At 44.4% G+C, this 19,501-nt stretch overlaps 1 pseudogene; it reads right to left on the minus strand.

Moving 5' to 3' along the window:
• LOC102272432 (glycine cleavage system H protein, mitochondrial pseudogene) overlaps nt 1–19,501 on the minus strand; it is a 26,467-nt pseudogene continuing 6,966 nt past the window's right edge.

A 19,501-nucleotide genomic window follows, 5' to 3' on the forward strand; every position in this document is an offset into this window, starting at 1 on the left:
TCACTCCTCAATCGATTTTATGTATTTCTCATATGCTTCTTCACTAGTTCATCTAGTTCTGAAGGGTTACTGAATGTCATCTTCATCAGCCAACCATCTTCATAACAAGATTTGTTGACAAGTCCTGGACTTTCTGCTAGAGTTTTATTAATTTCAGTTACTTCTCCTGATAGAGAATAGAGTTCACTAGGAGCTTTCACACTTTCCAACCACCAAAGTCCTTTGGTTTGTTCAATTTCATCCCAACTTCAGGCAGACTACGGTAAACATCTCCCAAAGCTTCCTGTGCAAAATTGCTGATTCCTAGTGTTTCAACACCGTTTTCTGTTGTAACCCATTCGTGTTTTTCTGTGAATTTCAGCACCGACAGCAGAGCGAGGCCGGTGCGCAGCGCTCGGACAGCACCCGCCCACAGTCCCCAGGGCCGCGGCGAGCAGGGCGAGTGTGGTGCCGAGATAGCGCGCAGGCTGCCAACCGCCGCCCGCACGCTCCGCACTGCTTGCAGCGCCGTGTTCCCAGGCGTGCAGAGGGTCTCCGCGCGGCACGTAGAGCACCCGGGCCCGCGGGGCGGCCCCGCCAATTCAACATTTTTTTTTAAATTTTATTTAATTTTTAAACTTTACATAATTGTATTAGTTTTGCCAAATTTCAAAATGAATCCACCACGGGTATACATGTGTTCCCCATCCTGAACCATCCTCCTTCCTCCCTCCCCATACCATCCCTCTGGGTCGTCCCAGTGCACTAGCCCCAAGCGTCCAGTATCATGCATCGAACCTGGACTGGCATCTAGTTTCATGCATGATATTTTACATGTTTCAATGCCATTCTCCCAAATCTTCCCACCCTCTCCCTCTCCCACAGAGTCCATAAGACTGTTCTATACATCACTGTCTCTTTTGCTGTCTCGTTCACAGGGTTATTGTTACCATCTTTCTAAATTCCATATATATGCGTTAGTATACTGTATTGGTGTTTTTCCTTCTGGCTTACTTCACTCTGTATAATAGGCTCCAGTTTCATCCACCTCATTAGAACTGATTCAAATGTATTCTTTTTAATTGCTGAGTAATACTCCATTGTGTATATGTACCACAGCTTTCTTATCCATTCATCTGCTGATGGGCATCTAGGTTGCTTCCATGTCCTGGCTATTATAAACAGTGCTGCGATGAACATTGGGGTACACGTGTCTCTTTCCCTTCTGGTTTCCTCAGTGTGTATGCCCAGCAGTGGGATTGCTGGATCATAAGGCAGTTCTAGTTCCAGTTTTTTAAGGAATCTCCACACTGTTCTCCATAGTGGCTGTACTAGTTTGCATTCCCACCAACAGTGTAAGAGGGTTCCCTTTTCTCCACACCCTCTCCAGCATTTATTACTTGTAGACTTTTGGATCGCAGCCATTCTGACTGGTGTGAAATGGTACCTCATAGTGGTTTTGATTTGCATTTCTCTGATAATGAGTGATGTTGAGCATCTTTTCGTGTGTTTGTTAGCCATCTGTATGTCTTCTTTGGAGAAATGTCTATTTAGTTCTTTGGCCCATTTTTTGATTGGGTCATTTATTTTTCTGGAGTTGAGCTGTAGGAGTTGCTTGTATATTTTTGAGATTCGTTGTTTGTCAGTTGCTTCATTTGCTATTATTTTCTCCCATTCTGAAGGCTGTCTTTTCACCTTGCTAATAGTTTCCTTTGATGTGCAGAAGCTTTTAAGGTTAATTAGGTCCCATTTGTTTATTTTTGCTTTTATTTCCAATATTCTGGGAGGTGGGTCATAGAGGATCCTGCTGTGATGTATGTCAGAGAGTGTTTTGCCTATGTTCTCCTCTAGGAGTTTTATAGTTTCTGGTCTTACGTTTAGATCTTTAATCCATTTTGAGTTTATTTTTGTGTATGGTGTTAGAAAGTGATCTAGTTTCATTCTTTTACAAGTGGTTGACCAGATTTCCCAGCACCACTTGTTAAAGAGATTGTCTTTAATCCATTGTATATTCTTGCCTCCTTTGTCAAAGATAAGGTGTCCATATGTGCGTGGATTTATCTCTGGGCTTTCTATTTTGTTCCATTGATCTATATTTCTGTCTTTGTGCCAGTAGCACAACGGAACTAAATTAAAATCAACAACAGAAAAAATTTGGGAAATTCACAAATTTGAGGAAGTTAAACAATAGTCTCCTGAAGAATCAACTGGTCAAAGAAAAAAAAATCACAAGAGAAATTTTAAAATATTTTGAGGTAAATGAAAACAAAGACACACAACTTATGAGGTGCAGCACAAGCACTGTTTGCAAGGAAATTTAAGAGTTGTAAATGACTATACTAACAAAAAAGAAAAAATTCAAATAAATAACTTAACCTTCCACTTTAAGAAACTAGAAGAGCAAACTAAATCCAAAACAAGCAGAAAGAAATCATAAAGATGAAAACAGAAATGAAACAGAACAGACAAAATCAAGAATCAAAAGTTGGTTCCTTGAGAAGATTAACAAAACTGACAACTGTTAGGGAGACTGACCAAGAAAAAAGAGAGAAAGCTCAAATTATTTGCAATTGTCAAAGAAACTATTTTTAATGTCTATTAGAACTTACAAACATTCAGCAAAGTTACTGGACAACATGGGAACCATTGGCATCCTTATACACCAACCCAAGAGTCCCATGTGCCTGGCCTGTTCAATGTCCATTGATTAAAGAGGCTAAGAACCCTGGTTGGTAACACCTGTGAATCTCCCTAGTCATCCCTCCCCACTGCTTCAACTTGCTCACTGCCCCAAGTAAACTCCATTTTGAATTTGTTTCTCATTTGTTTTTAGTCACAGTTTCACTAGCTACAAATAAAGAGCCCATTCACAACAGCAAACAAATGCTTAACGTTTCTAAAATTCAAAAACAATAAAAGGCATTCAAAGTTTAAATTGCAAAATGTATCATGCACATAAAGCTTATATAACAAATTAGAACAATTAAAATGAAATTTTAAAAAATAGTCATGTAGCCACCAAGCTTCAGAAATAAGAACATTTGTACCTGTGAGGTGAGCTCAAACCTGGGACCCTTTGCTTCAGTGGTTGCACCTGGTCAAGAGCCTCCTAGAGCAATAAAATATAAAGAAACCATAAGGAACTAAAGATAACTGCAGTTGAGGCAAATTATGAACAAGATACAAAAAGACCAAAAACCCAAACAGCACCACCAAGCAGATGGGCAGATCAACTAAGCCATCCCTCCATCCACCCTGGCCCTCATCCCCACCCTCAAGCCCATATAGGAAATCGGCTCATCACTCCTTCAGAGAGCAGAGCAAGGGAACCTGCTACTTGTTTTCACTCACTCCTACAGCAACAGGAGTCCCAATAAAGCCTAGCCTGAATGTGCCTGGCCTGTTCAATGTCCATTGATTAAAGAGGCTAAGGCTAAGAACCATGGTTGGTAACACCTGTGAATTTCCCTAGTCATCCCTCCCCACTGCCTCCACTTACTCACTGCCCCAAGTAAACTCCACTTTGAATTTCTTTCTCATTTAGTCAGTTTCACTAGCTACATCTATAAACAATTGGGGAAAACTATAAAATTTATGTAATTTAAAGAAAACTGACACATACATCACATTAATACAGGAGAAAGATCCATTTTAAAGATTCCAGTTCTTCCCTAAATTAATCTAAGAATTCATGAATTCCTAAGCAAAATCCCAGTAGGCTTTTAGAGAAATTCTCAAACTGACTCAAAACTTCACAGACACTGTAAAGTCCAAAGAGAACTGAGACAATCTCGAAGAACGAGGAAGGAGATTCAAGCTCATTCACTGTCAATAAATCACGTATTAAAGTGTTTGATATAAATATAGTAAGACAACATACACTGGTGCAGATAAGCAAATAAATTAATAGGAAAGAACAAAGGTGGGACTTAGCTGGCGATCCAGTGGTTAAAAATCCTCCCTTTCCACTGCAGGGTCCATGGATTCCATCCCTGGTCAGAAAACTAGGATCCAGCGGGAGGGGAGGCGGGGGCGGGGAGAGGACTGTCTAGATACAGACCCAAGCACAGAGGTGGCATTACAAGAGGGTCTGGAAGACAGTTCCGCTATAAGTTTGGAGCAGTCTGGGATGAAAGTTTGGGGAGTTACAACTGTAGGGTAGGCAGAGAAGCCTGCCAGAGACTTAGATTTAAGACGAAGGGCAAAGGGGTAGGTGGTGTGGAGAAAGAAACGTGAAGGACAGAGGCTGGGAGAAACGAAAGAGCGGGAGAAGGAGAAAGGTAAAATGGATGCAGGGAATGGAAAGAGAAGACAGCAGGGGAAAAGACCAAGAAGGAGAAGGAACAAAGAGGAAAGAGGGGAGGGGAAAGAAAAGCTGGAAAGAGAAAAGCAGATGGGAAACACAAAGAGGTGCAAACGCATATGGGGTAACAACAGACACGGGAGGGCCATTTCAGGTTTCCAGCACCAAAAGTTGCAGTTTTCCAAAACAAAATAGGGTCTGAGACACTGATGCTGAGTATGTCTTACCAAGAATTACTTGACTAAGATTCAAAGTATGAAGCAACCGTTCTCATTCGTTGGGTACCAAGAGCAACTTCAGTTCAGTTCAGTCACTCAGTCGTGTCCGACTCTTTGCGACCCCATGAATCGCAGCACGCCAGGCCTCCCTGTCCATCACCAACTCCCGGAGTTCACTCAGACTCACGTCCATCGAGTCGGTGATGCCAGCCATCTCATCCTCTGTCGTCCTCTCCTCCTTCTGCCCCCAATCCCTCCCAGCATCAGTCTTTTCCAATGAGTCAACTCTTCGCACGAGGTGGCCAAAGTACTGGAGTTTCAGCTTTAGCATCATTCCTTCCAAAGAACACCCAGGGCTGATCTCCTTTCGAATGGACTGGTTGGATCTCCTTGCAGTCCAAGGGATTCTTCAGCCAGACGAAAACAGCATAACTAACGTTCTCTCAGGAACGGTCTCCACAGCTGAGTTCAAAGTGCGGCGCATGCGCAAACACACTCACACTCACGCATGCCCAGAGTAATACATATGCACATACCCACGCGCTCACGTGGTCTCACACACACTATCGCGATGTTTCATTGTTCCGCTGTTGCTGAGAAGCGTGCAGTTGACTCTGCGGGTTTGAGATGCCCAATCTGCCTATAGGTAGCTGTGTCCCCCCGACCCCGGCATGGCGAAAACTGACCGCAATGTCGTGCGGGCGGAGATAGGCTTCAAGAGATGGCCAGCAAGGCCTGCGGAGCCCCAGAGGGACGCTGAATGACGGACAAAGTTGGAGAAGGCCTCTGACCACAAGAGGACGCGGGTCTCTGAGAACTGCCCTGGTAGGAGAACGGCCCCTGGCCCAGCTGCCTTCCCACAACCCCAACGCAAGCCCAAGGGCTTCGGGCCTGACTTGGAGCAAGTGCAGCCTCTGTTTGGGGAAGGGGTACCCAGCGCCCCGGGCAGCCAGTTAAGAGGGTATGGCAAACCCAGCTGGGTGTTTATGGATGTGTGTACAGCAAAGGAAACAGCCCACCATAGCCGCTGGCAAACGCGTAATCCCAACGTCTTATCTGGATGCCTATACATTTATGTAAGATCTCTTTGCACCTATGGCTCTCAGTCGCCTCGCTGCAGAACTCGACTATGATAGGCCGAAAGACATGCGATATCCTATACATCAAAAGAGGAGAAGGCTGCCTTCAGAGAAACCTGCCCTTCTTTTTTGGATTCATTTAAGAGAGTCTTTTGCCAATCCTACAACTGAAACATTTTTATTGCAGCATGTGGTGTGGAATGCCGTGGACTGTAAATAGGGGGAAAGAAAGCACTTCTTTCACAGTTTGGAGGAAATGGAAGAGTGTGATCAGGAAACAGAAAATAGGTACTATTAATGTTGGATCTTCTGAAGCAAGTTTTTAGAAAAATCTTGATTGATGCAGACTCTTTTGTCTTCTTTGTGGAAAGTATCTTTTATCTTTGCCTCACTACAAAAATTGGTTTTACAAGAATAAAGCTTGACTCAGCAACTTGCAAATAGCAAAGTCCATGGATATTAACCAAGTTGAGAGAAGAAAGAACCATAAGATCCAAGTTTCTAAATTTAACACCTGGGAAATTGGTGTCCTGAGTCTTCACTGGGGGTCCATGGTTCACTGCCCACATGATTTTTATTAGATCTGTTCCTCTGCTGAATTAACAGAATTTCCTAACCTTGCTGCATTATTCTTTTAGTGTTCTACTGATACTATTCATGAATAGTCTAGGATTTTTCCATCAGTATTCTTAAATGAGATTGCTATATGTGCTGTTGTGTAGTCTTTCTTGGCTTTTAAAATAGGTATACTCACTTTATACAAAGAATTTTAAAGCTCCATTAATTTGTGTGTGTGTGTGTGTGTGTGTGTGTGTGTGCTCTGAGATACTTTAAAATGCATTGGGGAGGTAAATGATGTTATTGGTTCCAACAGAAGCAGAGACCTCCCACCCACTGACCCCAGGCTTTGCCATTTGACAACCTGGCCAGTGAAATGTGAGCCATACTGAGGAGTGTCACTTCTGGACAGAAATTTGGAGAGTGTGTGTAGTGCCATCATTTCTGTGTTCTGTCTTGCCACAGGAATGGCATGTCCCAAGAAGGCAAGGCTTGAATTGAGGAAGATACATGGAACAGAACCACTGCTGACCCAGAGCAGATTGTAAGTAAAACATAAATTCTGGGGACATCTGGTACAAGAAGATTCCACATGCTCTGGGGCAACTAAGCCCATAGGTCACAACTAGTGAGCCCGAGGGCATAGAGCTAGTGCTCTGCAACGGGAGAAGCCACTGCAATGAGATGCCTGTGCACCACCATGGAGAGCAGCCCCTGCTCACCACAACTAGAGAAAGCCCATGCATAGCAATGAAGACCCAGCCAAAAAATAAATAAAAGTTTTGAAAATAATCACAATAAACTCTATTGTCATAAACCATTGAGATTTGGGTGATTTTTATTACCAAAGCAAATTACCACTTATTCCTGGTTCACAGGAGGAAGTGTGGGCTGGAGCCCTTAGGCCAGCCAGCCTCACTCCCAGGAGCAGTAGCCTCCCGTCATTTGGAGCCACATAAAACTTTCTTAGACTAAGGATGGAAAAAATGGAGTACTTGTGGGAATTCTCTGGTGGTCCAGGGGCTAAGACTCCACACTCCCAATGCAGGGAGCCTGAATTTCATCCCCAGTCAGGGAGCTAGATCCCACATGCCTCAACTAAGCGTTTGCATGCTGCACCTAAAGATCCTGCGTGCAGCAACGAAGACCTGGCACAGCCAAATAAATACTTCCTAGTGGAATGTCTGTGTCATGATCCAGCATTGCAGCATGGTTCCTGAGAAAGCCTTCAGTCATGGAGAGACGAGGCTCTGGGATGGGGTTGGTGCGGAGAAATGGCTTGAAGAATCCCCATCAGATGCCCCCTTAAAAAGGCTTCTCCTCAGCACTCCAAGACACAGAAGGGATCTTACTCAGACAATGCCTGCCAGCCTGGTGAGACAGGAGCTAGGGCTGGAACCCTCTCCCTACCCCTCCCCTTTCTCTGAGGACCTTTAACCACAGCTCCAAGGAGAAGAGAGAAGGTGAGTGTGTGTCCCATTGCGTGCCTGTTATTAATATATTGTCTTGTGACTGACCTGGGTATGGGCTGACGGTTGTTCCCTCGGCCTCAGTCAGAGGGAGGTGGGTTGGTGTGAATGTGCCTGTAGCCTCTTGTCCCTTCCACCTCAGCCTGGGCCAGACCAGATGCCCTTCACCCTCTGTTCCCTGTGGGAACATTCCAGCCTTCAGGAGAAAAGTGAGCAGCCTCATTCCCAGCACCAACATCTACTGCAACCACACAACTGAGGGGGACTGAAGGTGGACAGCTGGCACCCAATTGATGGGCCAGATTAATACTAATAAATACCCAACATTTTCATTGAGCTTAATAAGTTCTGTGCTGTGTTACAAGGACATGACATGAGTTAACTGACATTGCTCACAACACCCCTGTGAGGTAGGTACTGTGACTATTATGTCAATATCATACCTGAGGCACCTGAGTCACAGAGCTATTAAGTCAGCTGCAGGTGCTTACACAAATGAGCCACACCAATTCCCCAGCACAGTCACAGTGCAGAGGAGGAGCTGCACCCCAGCAGAAAGCCTGCACTTTCCAATTAGGAGAGAGGCATGGGCGCAGGAAAAGATTTTCAGGACCGCTTAAGAGGCGCATTCAGACTTTTTCCACTTTCTCCACATCCTGGTGAATTCCTGCTCTCCAGATGCTTCATCATCACTTTTTATCCCCCACCTTGAGCTGAGTTTCATGAGTCCTCAAATAGGGACGGGCAGGGGAGAGTCCACAGTCTGACTTTGAGTGATGGGCAGTCATTTGAGCAGGTCTTCCTGAACTTGGAGTCATCACATAGCCTAGGAGGTGTGGGATAGGGAGGCTGTGAGAACTGGGTGAGCTGTATCTGTCCCCAGGGCTGCCGTAGCTATCACAGACTGGGAAGCTTATAAGAAATTTATTTTCTCATAGCTCTGGAGGCTGAAGTCCAAGATTAAGGGTGGTTCAGTGGTAAAGAACCTGCCTGCCAATGCAAGAGACATGGGTTCAATCCCTGGGTCAGGAAGATCCCTGGAGAAAGAAATGGCCACCCACTCCAGCATTCTTGTCTGGGAAATCCCATGGACAGAGGAGCCTAGCGGGCTACAGTCCACAGGGTTGAAGAGTCAGCCATGACTGAGCGACTAAATAACAACATAAGTACATAGTACATCCCTGGGACAGAGAAGGGTCTAAGTAACACGCAGACACACAGACACACACACACACACTCTTTGTCATTACATGTAGCAACAGCAGTCATCCACAGGGAGGTGGGATGGCAGCAAAAGCGTTCAAGAAAGCCTCAGGACTCCTTGGTGGTCAGTGGTTAAGACTCTGCACTTCCAATCCAGAGGGCACAGCTTTGATCCCTGGTCAGGGAACTAAGATCCCACATGACCCAAAAAGAAAGAGAGAGAAAAGAGACTCTCAGTCTCTGCTATGAGAGCTGTCTCCATGGCTTTGCACCGGGACTCCCAGGAAAAGTCTGTACTTTCTGTGGAAGAAGTGCTCAATGGTTTGGTCTGTTCAGGATGCTCAAGCACTGCAGCTAGACGTAGGAATGTTTTAGAAGGAAAACCATCCTCAGAGGTGAGACTTCCAGGGTTCAGCCTCGGTTATTTCTAATGCAGTTACAGTAGTGAATCCTGTCTCCCATCATTGGTTGTATTCACTAATGTTTATAAAGAAGCGTTTGTGGGACTTCTCTGGTGGTCCAGTTGTTAGGACTCGGGACTTTCACGCTGTGGGCCCGGGTTCAGACCCTGATCAGGGAACTAAGATTCCACACTCTGCACTGCTGCTGCTGCTAAGTCACTTCAGTCATGTCCGACTCTGTGTGATCCCATAGATGGCAGCCCACCAGGCTCCTCCGTCCCTGGGATTCTCCAGGCAAGAACACTGGAGTGGGTTGCCATTTCCTTCTCCAATGCATGAAAGTGAAAAGTGAAAGTGAAGTCACTCAGTCGTGTCTGACCCTCAGCAACCCCATGGACTGCAGCCTTCCAGGCTCCTCCATCCATAGGATTTTCCAGGCAAGAGTACTGGAGTGGGATGCCATTGCCTTCTCCACACTCTGCACAGCACGGCCAAAAAAAAAAAAAAGCATTTTTGAAACCTTAATATGTCTGGAAAAAAGTGAGAACAGAGTCTCTCCTGGCTGTGGAGAACCATCACTCTCCTGCAGGATTATGGTTTTCTAGACAGTGGAATTGATAGGGACAGAGTATAGGGACAAAGTAGATTAGTTAATTCCACTAAAAGATTATAAGTAGAAAAAATATGGGAGACCCCTGTAAGTTAATGATTACTCAAGAAAGCAGGTTTGGGGCTTCAGTGGTGGCTCAATGGTAAAGAATCCGCCTGCCAATGCAGGAGACACATGTGCCACACCTCCTGAGCCTGCCTGTGCTCGAGAGGCAGGGAGCTGCGACTACGGAACCCACTTGACACAACTAGTAAAGCCCATTTGCCTGGAGCCCATACTCTGCAGCTAGAGAAGCCACGGCAACGAGAAGCCCACATACTACAGTGAAGAGTAGCCCTCACTCGCCACAACTAGAGAAAAAGCCCAGGCAGCAACAGAGACCCAGTTCAGCCAAAAATTAATAAGTGAAAGAGAAGACACTTTGTTTAAAAAGGAAAGAAAGCAGTTTTGCTTAACCACAAAGCCAGGCAGGCTTGCTTAGCAACAGAAGCACGAGACATGCCCCCAAGCAATAAAACACTAGGGCCGTGAGCCCCACAGCCTGCCCAGTGAGCGCAGTAAGTTAAATGATCCCTAGTACACTCTCTCTGCACACATGAAAAACCAAAAATGTATGGACCTGGCTTGACCAGGTAGGGACAAGAAAACTCCCCTGCTCAGCTTGGAGGAGGAGCTGATGATGGAAGCATGACATCTACTCTAGAATGACAAAGAAGTTCTTCTCCCCCTCCTTACTCTTGCTTTGATTATAAAACTGTGGGCTTCCCTGGTGGCTCAGGTGGTAAAGAATCTGTTGTGCAGGAGACCTGGGTTCAATCCCTGGGTGGGGAAGATCCCCTGGAAGAGGGCATGGCAACCCACTCCAGTATTCTTGCCTGGAGAATTCCATGGGCAGAGGAGCCTGGTAGGCTACACTTCATGGGATCCCAAAGAGTAGGACACAACTGAATGACTAACACACACATGAGACAATAGCCCAGTAAGTCCTCAGGAGGGTGGCATTTCTCACCTGCCCACTTGTAAACCTCACAAGGTTTTCACAATAAATCACTTCTTACCTACCACTTTGCCTTTGGCTGAATTCTTTTCTGCACTGAGACATAAAGGACTGTGGTACTATACAGAGCTCTTCTGAGCCCCCTATAACAACGACCAAATGGTTTCAGAGGCATGTCGAGCACAACTGAAATTCTACTTTGTAAGCTTTGTGGTCTTACAGGCTAGACATGCAAGCAAAATGCCAACTTTCCTTAATATACCTGGTGAAGGAAAAACCAGGTTAAAAACAACAACAACAACAACAATGTATTAAGTAACAATTTGCCAGGAAACACAATGTCCCTTACATTGTAAAAGTTGCATCAAAAGAGAATGGTTCTGGGAATATTGGAGGCCTCGGTTTTATGAAAGAATATGTCCCAAGAATGTTAGTTCCTTCATCCAATAATTATATACTGAATACATACTTTTGTGTCAGAAACTGTTAAAGGTACTTGAGTAAACGAGGGCTGGGGAGTGTAGGTGTGACATAGTTCATTGTATATCAGTTGGCCAAAATTGTGGCTGGATTAGGAACAACCAGAAATGAAGGCAACAGGGGACTTCCCTGGTGGTCCAGTGGATGAGACTCCGAGCCCCCAGTGCAGTGCTGGATCCCACATGCCACAACTAAAAAGAACCCACAGGTTGAAATTAAGACATGGGACAGCCAAATAAATAAATGAATATTAAATAAAAAAAGAAATGAAGGCAACATAACTGAATTAACAAATGAATAGATATTCTCATTAGCTTTCAAACAAAAATTGCAGGGTGATTGCAAGAGTTTGGTTAGTACCATGGTTCTAACCTAGGCTATGTATTAACATTGCCTAAAGAGCTCTTAGAAACCCCAGTCCCAGGCTGCTTCTGACAATAATCAAGTCAGAATCTCAAGAAGAGGGATATGGGCACCAGCAAAAGTCCTGGTGACCCCAGTGTGCAGACAAGACTGAGAACCAGTGGGTTAGAAGAATAATTTGTCACAGGATTGATGTTATTACATGAGCATAGTCATAGCCTCCACAAGAGGTGCTGGGAAAGTTTGGGAAAACGCTCATCAGAGTGAGTGTAGCCTGGGCTTCCCTGGTGGCTCGGTCGGTAAAGAATCTGCCTGCAATGTGGGAGAGCCAGTTTCAACCACTGGGCTGGAGAAGATCCCCTGGAGAAAGGAATGGCAACCCACTCCAGTATTCTTGCCTGGAGAATTCCATGGATAGAGGAACCTGGCGGGCTACAATCTGTGGGTTGCAAAGAGTGTAGCCTAATTTGAACCGGCCCAGTAGAATGAATAAGACCAGCTTGCACCTCATTTTCCTCAGTGAAACATAAAGGGGAAAAAAGGTTAAGAATGTTTTGCCTAATTTTTTTTTGCCTATGTGAAGACAGTGAGCCAGTAGATTCTGAATGGTAAGATCAGTTCCAGTTCAGGGGAGACTTTCAGAAATAGTGCATCTCAAAATACATCCAAAATTTCAGAAAAGACTTCCACTTGACAAGTTAATGAGAAAGGAAGCACTTGATCAACTACTCTGACATAATCCCCAAACAACACTCATGGGAACACACGAACAGTGGTTGACAGCTTGCCTAGAATTTTCTCACAGTGTCAACAATTTCAGAAGCCCTCAGCAAATCTGTGAAGTCCCTCTAACTCCTTTCAGCCCTTGTTTCTATGAAGAATTTGACTTGGCTGCCCTCTAGAGGGCAGAAGACCGACCCAAGGGTGACCAGTCCTGGGAAATAACGGCTGAACTACACCACCTAGTGGTCCTAACTGGAGTGTGGATTCTGGACAACCATTTCTAGGATCCTCTGAGGACTGAACTGTATTTGGAGGTTTCTATTATTTATTTTGCATTTATTTTTGCCTGTGCTGGGTCTTCATTGCAGCGTGGGCTTTTCTCTACTCGCGGTGTACGGGTTTGCCATTGTGGTGGCTTCTCTTACTGTGGAGCACAGGCTCTAGGGCGCTTAGGCTTCAGCAGTTGGAGCACATGGGTTCAGTAGTTGTGGTTCCCGGGCTTAGTAGGTCCCAGGGCCCTGATGTTGTGGGTCCTCGGCCTGTGGAATCTTCCCAGACCAGCGGCTGAACCCTCCTGCATTGGCAGGTGGATTCTTTACCACTGAGCCACCAGGGAAACCCTTTATTTTATTTCATTTCATTTCATTTCATGTCACACCGCATGGTTTGGGGAATCATAGTTCCCTGACCAGGGACTGAACTCAGGTGCTTGGTTGGCAGTCAAAGCACAGAGTCCTAACCTCTGGACCATCAGGGAATTCCCCCTATTTAGTGGTTTATGTGCAAACTTATCTTTCCAAGGTTTATTCATAATAGTGACTTGGGAGAAAGGATATAAAATAAAAAAAAAATCAAACTTGGACAGCAGAAGAATGTTACCAAAAATATGAGCTACGTTTGTAGCTCACCAGTGATTTCCCTGGTGGCTCAGTCAGTAAAGAGTCCTCCTGCAATGTGGGAGACCTGGGTTCGATCCCTGGGTCAGGAAGATGCCCTGGTGAAGGAAATGGCAACCCACTCCAATATTCTTACCTGGAGAATTCCATGGACAGAGGAGCCTGGTGGGCTACAAGTTCACGGGGTCGCAAAGAGTTGGACACAACAGAGTGACTAACTTTCACTTTCACCTTTGTAGGCTAGAGATTAAAACAAAATGGCCATTTTTTTAAATCTTTTTTTATTGAAGTATACTTGATGACCACCTTTTAAAAATGTACCTTTTGGACTTGCCTGGTGGGCCAGTGGTTAAGAATCTATCTGCTATGTAGGGGACACTGGTTTGACCCCTGGTGCCAAAGGATCCCACATGCCTCTGGGTGACTCAGCCTGAGTGCCACAACTACTGAGCCCTCAAGCCTAGAGCCCGTACTCTGCAGGAGAAGTCATCATAATGAGAAGCCTGCGCGCTGTAACAAAGAGGAGTCCCGAGTAGTCCCATTTGCCACAACTAGAGAAAGTCCAGACAGCAGCCAAAAATAAATAAAATATATTCGTTTTGAAGAAGAGTCAGGTCATCAATCTAATAAATGATTATTGATTGGTCAGAAGCTCAGTGTGACCTCAATAATTTGTTTAGAATTGGGGTGAAGAAAGAAGTTGTCATGCTATGCTGGAAAATTTTTTCTGTGGAAAGAAAGAACTTATTATTTCAGTCGGTAAATGAGGATTAAGCATTTCCTCTATACCAGACACCATTATCAGTGCTCAAGTAGGAGTGCGCCAGAAACTACTTAGCAAGTTAGTAAACTGGCCTCTATTGTGGGTGGGCTGGGAACAAAGAAGAATGAAGATAATATAACTGAATTAACATCATGGGAATCTTGACTATGTCACTATTTATCTGGTTAGCTGTCAGACAGTATGACTGAACCTATCGCAAGGATTTGGCTAGAAAATAACTTGTGGGCTTCCCTGGTGACTCAGTGGTAAAGACTCTGCCTGCCAGTGCAGGAAACACAGGTTTGATCCCTGGTCCCAGAAGATCACACCCGCCATGGAGCAAAGGAGCCCATGTGCCACAACTATTGAGCCTGTCCCCTAGAGCTTGGGAGCCGCAACTACTGAAGCCTGAGCCCTAGAACCCATGCTCCCCAAAAGAAGCCACCACACCGTGAGGAGCTTGGTCACCATGACTAGAGAGTAGCCCCTGCTGGCCACAACTAGAGAAAAGCCCATGCATCAGTGAAGACCCAGCCCAGCCAAACGTAGCTAATAAATAAATACCATTTTTAAAGAAAGAGAGAGAGAGTAAGCAATGTGACCATAGCAGAGAGATGGAAGTGATAGAGCCACAAGGCAAGGAAGGTCAACAACCACCAGAAACTGGAAGAGGTAAGAGAGTGCCTTCTCCCCTAAGGTCTGCAGAGCGAGTGCAGCACTGCTAAACACCTTGATTTCATCAGACTCCTGGCCTCCAGAACTGTGAGCGGATACACTGCTGTTGTGTTAAACCATCCAGTTTGTGCTCCTCTGTTATGGCAGCCTAGGGATATTAATACAATTACCAACCCTGGCTCACATCAACTAGGCGAGGAGACTGCCCTGGCGGTCCATGGTTAGGACTCTGAGCTTTTATTGCCAAGCACTCGGGTTTGGGGAACTAAGTTCCTATGAGCCACAGCTCAGCCAAAAGAAAAAAAAATCAACCTCGTGGTATCAGAGAGCAAGCTCTGTGAGGGTTTCTGGCCACTGCACTGTTAATACTAAATGTTCTGACTTAGTCACTGAGCCCCCTATGTGTAAAGCAACTAAGTCTCATGCTCAAGTACTGGATAAGGGCTTTCCCGGTAGCTCGGTGGTAAAGAACATGGGCTCAGTAGTTGTGTCTCCAATGCAGGAGACACAGGTTTGATCCCTGGTCAGGAAAGATCTCACATGCTGTGGAGCAAACTAAGCCGGAGTACCGCAACTACTGAGCCTGTGCTCTAAGGCCTGGGGGCCACAACTACTGAAGCCCTCGAGCCTGGAGCCCGTGCTCAGCAGCAAGAGAAGTCATGGCAATGAGGAGCCCAAACACCACAACTAGAGAAAAGCCCACGCAGCAACGAAGACCCAGCACAGCCAAAAATAAAACAAACTTGTTTTTTATAAAAAAAGACTGGGTAAGACTGAAGTTCTTTATAAATGATGGGCCTTTACTGTCTATGTTCTTTCTCTGATAACAACAGCAGATAGAGAAACAAGACAAGGAAATGAAACAGAAATATCTGCATTTAGAAGAAAACCGCAGTAGGCTATGGAAGATGTTTGTCACTGTGGTTTTGTATCAGTATTTCCCGTATAATGTCACTATTTTGAAGGGAAAAGAAAGTAATTTTGATGTAATTAGAAAGAATTCATTGTTGGGCTCAAGGGCTTCCCAGGCAGCACTAGTGGTAAAGAACCCGCTTGCCACTGCAGGAGACATAAGAGACATGGGTTCGATCCCTGGGTTGGGAAGATCCCCTGGAGGAGGGCATGGCAACCTACTCCAGTATTCCTGCCTCAAGAATCCCATGGACAGAGGATCCTTGGGAGGGGGATGGGCCACAGGTCATAGGGTTGCACAGAGTCGGACACAACAGAAGCAACTTAGCACACACGCACATGACAGATCAATATCCTAATTCCATTGTTGGCAAAAAAGCAAGTCACAAATGAGAAGAGATGAATTTGTGAAACTCAAAACAAGTTGAGCCTCTCTAGATCCTGAGAACAGCTGTCACAGTTATGGGGCTGTCACGTGTCCTGCAGAAATATTGTGTAGATGAATGGTATGGGTTATTTTCTTTGGTAGCCTCAGACCTTTATAAGATACACATGAAAGGAAACCAAAAATGATACAGATAAAAGTCAAGCAAGATAGTAATTTTCTTTGCACACCCGTTAGATAAGATATTTTGAACCTACTGAGTGAATTTTTGTGAGTTCCATATCATTCATTTAGTTTTGGGGATTTCAGTTCAGTTCAGTTTGGTCACTTAGTCATGTCCAACTCTTTGCGACCCCATGAACTGCAGCACGCCAGGCCTCCCTGTCCATCACCAACTCCCGGAGTCCACCCAAACCCATGTCCATCGAGTTGGTGATGCCATCCAACCATCTCATCCTCTGTCATCCCCTTCTCCTCCCACCCTCAATCTTTCCCAGCATCAGGGTCTTTTCAAATGAGTCAGCTCTTTGCATCAGGTGGCCAAAGTATTGGAGTTTCGGCTTCAACATCAGTCCTTCCAATGAACACCCAGGACTGATCTCCTTTAGGATGGACTGGTTGCATCTCCTTGCAGTCCAAGGGACTCTCAAGAGTCTTCTCCAACACCACAGTTCAAAAGCATCAATTCTTCACCGCTCAGCTTTCTTCACAGTCCAACTCTCACCTCCATACATGACTACTGGAAAAACCATAGCCTTGACTAGATGGGCCTTTGTTGGCAAAGTAATGTCTCTGCTTTTTAATATGCTGTCTAGGTTGGTCATAACTTTCCTTCCAAGGAGTAAGCATCTTTTAATTTCATGGCTGCAATCACCATCCGCAGTGATTTTGGAGCCCAGAAAAATAGTCAGCCACTGTTTCCACTGTTTCCCCATCTATTTGCCATTAAGTGATGGGACCAGATGCCATGATCTTAGTTTTCTGAATGTTGAGCTTTAAGCCCACTTTTTTACTCTCCTCTTTCACTTTCATCAAGAGGCTCGTTAGTTCTTCTTCACTTTCTGCCATAAGGGTGATGTCATCTGCATATCTGAGGTTATTGATATTTCTCCCGGCAATCTTGATTCCAGCTTGTGCTTCTTCCAGCCCAGCGTTTCTCATGATGTACTCTGCATAGAAGTTAAATAAGCACGGTGACAATATACAGCCTTGACATCCTCCTTTTCCCATTTGGAAACAGTCTGTTGTTCCACGTCCAGTTCTAACTGTTGCTTCCTGACCTGCATACAGGTTTCTCAAGAGGCAGGTCAGGTGGTCTGGTATGCCCATCTCTTTCAGTATTAGGCTTCAAAGGAGCTTCAGGATTATCAGACACCTTGGTATGTGAAAGTCAGTGGTGGGGAAGCTTAACTTCACTCTGATTCAACATATATTTTTTGAGTGCCCACTACATAAAAAATTAAAGGTGAAAATAGACCCCAATTTTATACCATTCACAAAAATTAACTTGCAATGGGGACTTCCCTGGTGGGCCAATGGCTAAGACTGTGCACTCCCAATGCAGGGGGCCTGGGTTCGATCCCTGGTCAGGGAACTAGATCCCACATGCCACAGCTAAGGGTTCACATGCCGCAGTGAAATATCCCACGTGCCACAACTAAAAGAGCCTGCATCCCACCACTAAAGAGGCCACATGCCCCAACGAAGATTCTGCAAGACGCAACTAAGACCCAGCACAGCCAAATCAATAAATAATTTTTTTAAATTAACTTGTGATGGATTAAAGACTTAAACATAAAACATGAAACCACAGGAGTCCTAGAAGGAAGCATAGGGAAAGAGCACCTTGACATTGATCTTGGCAATAATTTTTTTGGATATGATACCAAAAGCAAAGAAATATGAGTAAGTGGGATTACATAAAACTAGAAAGCTTCTGTACAGACTCACAGATATAGAGAACAAGTAAGTGATTACCAATGGGGGCGTGGAGGAAGAGTGGGAGATACAAACCATTAGGAATAAGATAAGTTCAAGGATGTACTATACAACATGGGGGATATAGTCAATATTGTGTAATAACTGTAAATGAGAAGTAAGCTTCAAAATTGTATAAAAATTAAAATTTTAAATAAATAAGTAGCTCCCACAGAGCAAAAGTAACACTCAACAAAATGAAAAGGCAATCCATGGAATGGAAGAAAATATTTGCAAACCATCTATCTGATAAGGGGTTAATGTCCAAAATATATAAGGGACTCATACAACTCAATTGCAAAAAAAGACAACAAATCTAATTTTTAAATGAGCAGAGCACTCGGATGAACATTTTTCTAAAGGAGAAATACAAATGGCCAAGAAGTACATGAAAAGATGCTCAGCATCACTTATCACTGGGAAATGCAAGTCAAAATCACAGTGAGGTATCTCCTCACACTTGTTAGAATGGCTATGATCAAGAAGACAAGAAATAGCAAGGGTTGGCAAGGATGTGGAGAAAAGGGAACCCTTGTTCACTCTTGGTGAGAATGTGAATTGGTACAGCCACAATGGAAAGCAGTATGAAAGGTTCTTTAAAAAATAAAATGAAAATAGTACTACCCTATGATCCAGCAATCCCACTTCTGTATATACATCCAACAGAAATGAAATCAAGATCTCAAAGAGGTGTCTGTACCCTGGTGCTCATTGCAGCATTATTCACAACAGCCAAGATATGGAAAAAACCTACATTTCTATCTATCTATCTATCTATATATCTATATATATATATAATATATATATATTGTATATATATACATATAGAGAGAGATAGAAAGAGAGAGGGAAAGAGTAGGATAGGAAAGAGCAGAGATCTCTTCAAGAAAATTGGCACCATCAAGGTAACATTTCATGCAAGAATGGGCATGATAAAGGACAGAAACGGTAAGGACCTAACAGATGCAAAAGACTAAAAAGAGGTGGCAAGAATACAGCAGAAGAACTATAATGAAAAACTGTCTTAATGACCCAGATAACCACGATGGTGTAGTCACTCACCTGGAGTTTGACATACTGGAATCTGAAGTCAGGTGGGCCTTAGGAAGCCTTACTATAAACAAGGCTAGTGGAGGTAATGGAATTCCAGCTGAGCTATTTAAAATCCTAAAAGATGATGCTGATAAAGTGCTGCACTCAATATGTCAGCAGAGTTAGAAAACTCAGCAATGACCACAGGACTGGAAAAGGTCAGTTTTCATTCCAATCCCAAAGAAGGGCAATGCCAAAGAATGTTCAAACTACCATACAACTGCCCTCACTTCACATGCTAGTAAGGTTGTGCTCAAAATCCTTCAAACTAGGCTTCAGCAGTATGTGAACCAAGAACTTCTAGATGAACAAGCTAGGTTTAGAAAAGACAGAGGAACCAGAAATCAAATTGCCAACATTCGTTGGATCATAGAGAAAACAAGGGAATTTCAGAAAAAACATCTACTTCTGCTTCATT

The sequence above is a fragment of the Bos mutus genome, chromosome 18 (genome assembly GCF_027580195.1).
Source record: "Bos mutus isolate GX-2022 chromosome 18, NWIPB_WYAK_1.1, whole genome shotgun sequence".
NCBI lineage: Eukaryota > Metazoa > Chordata > Mammalia > Artiodactyla > Bovidae > Bos > Bos mutus.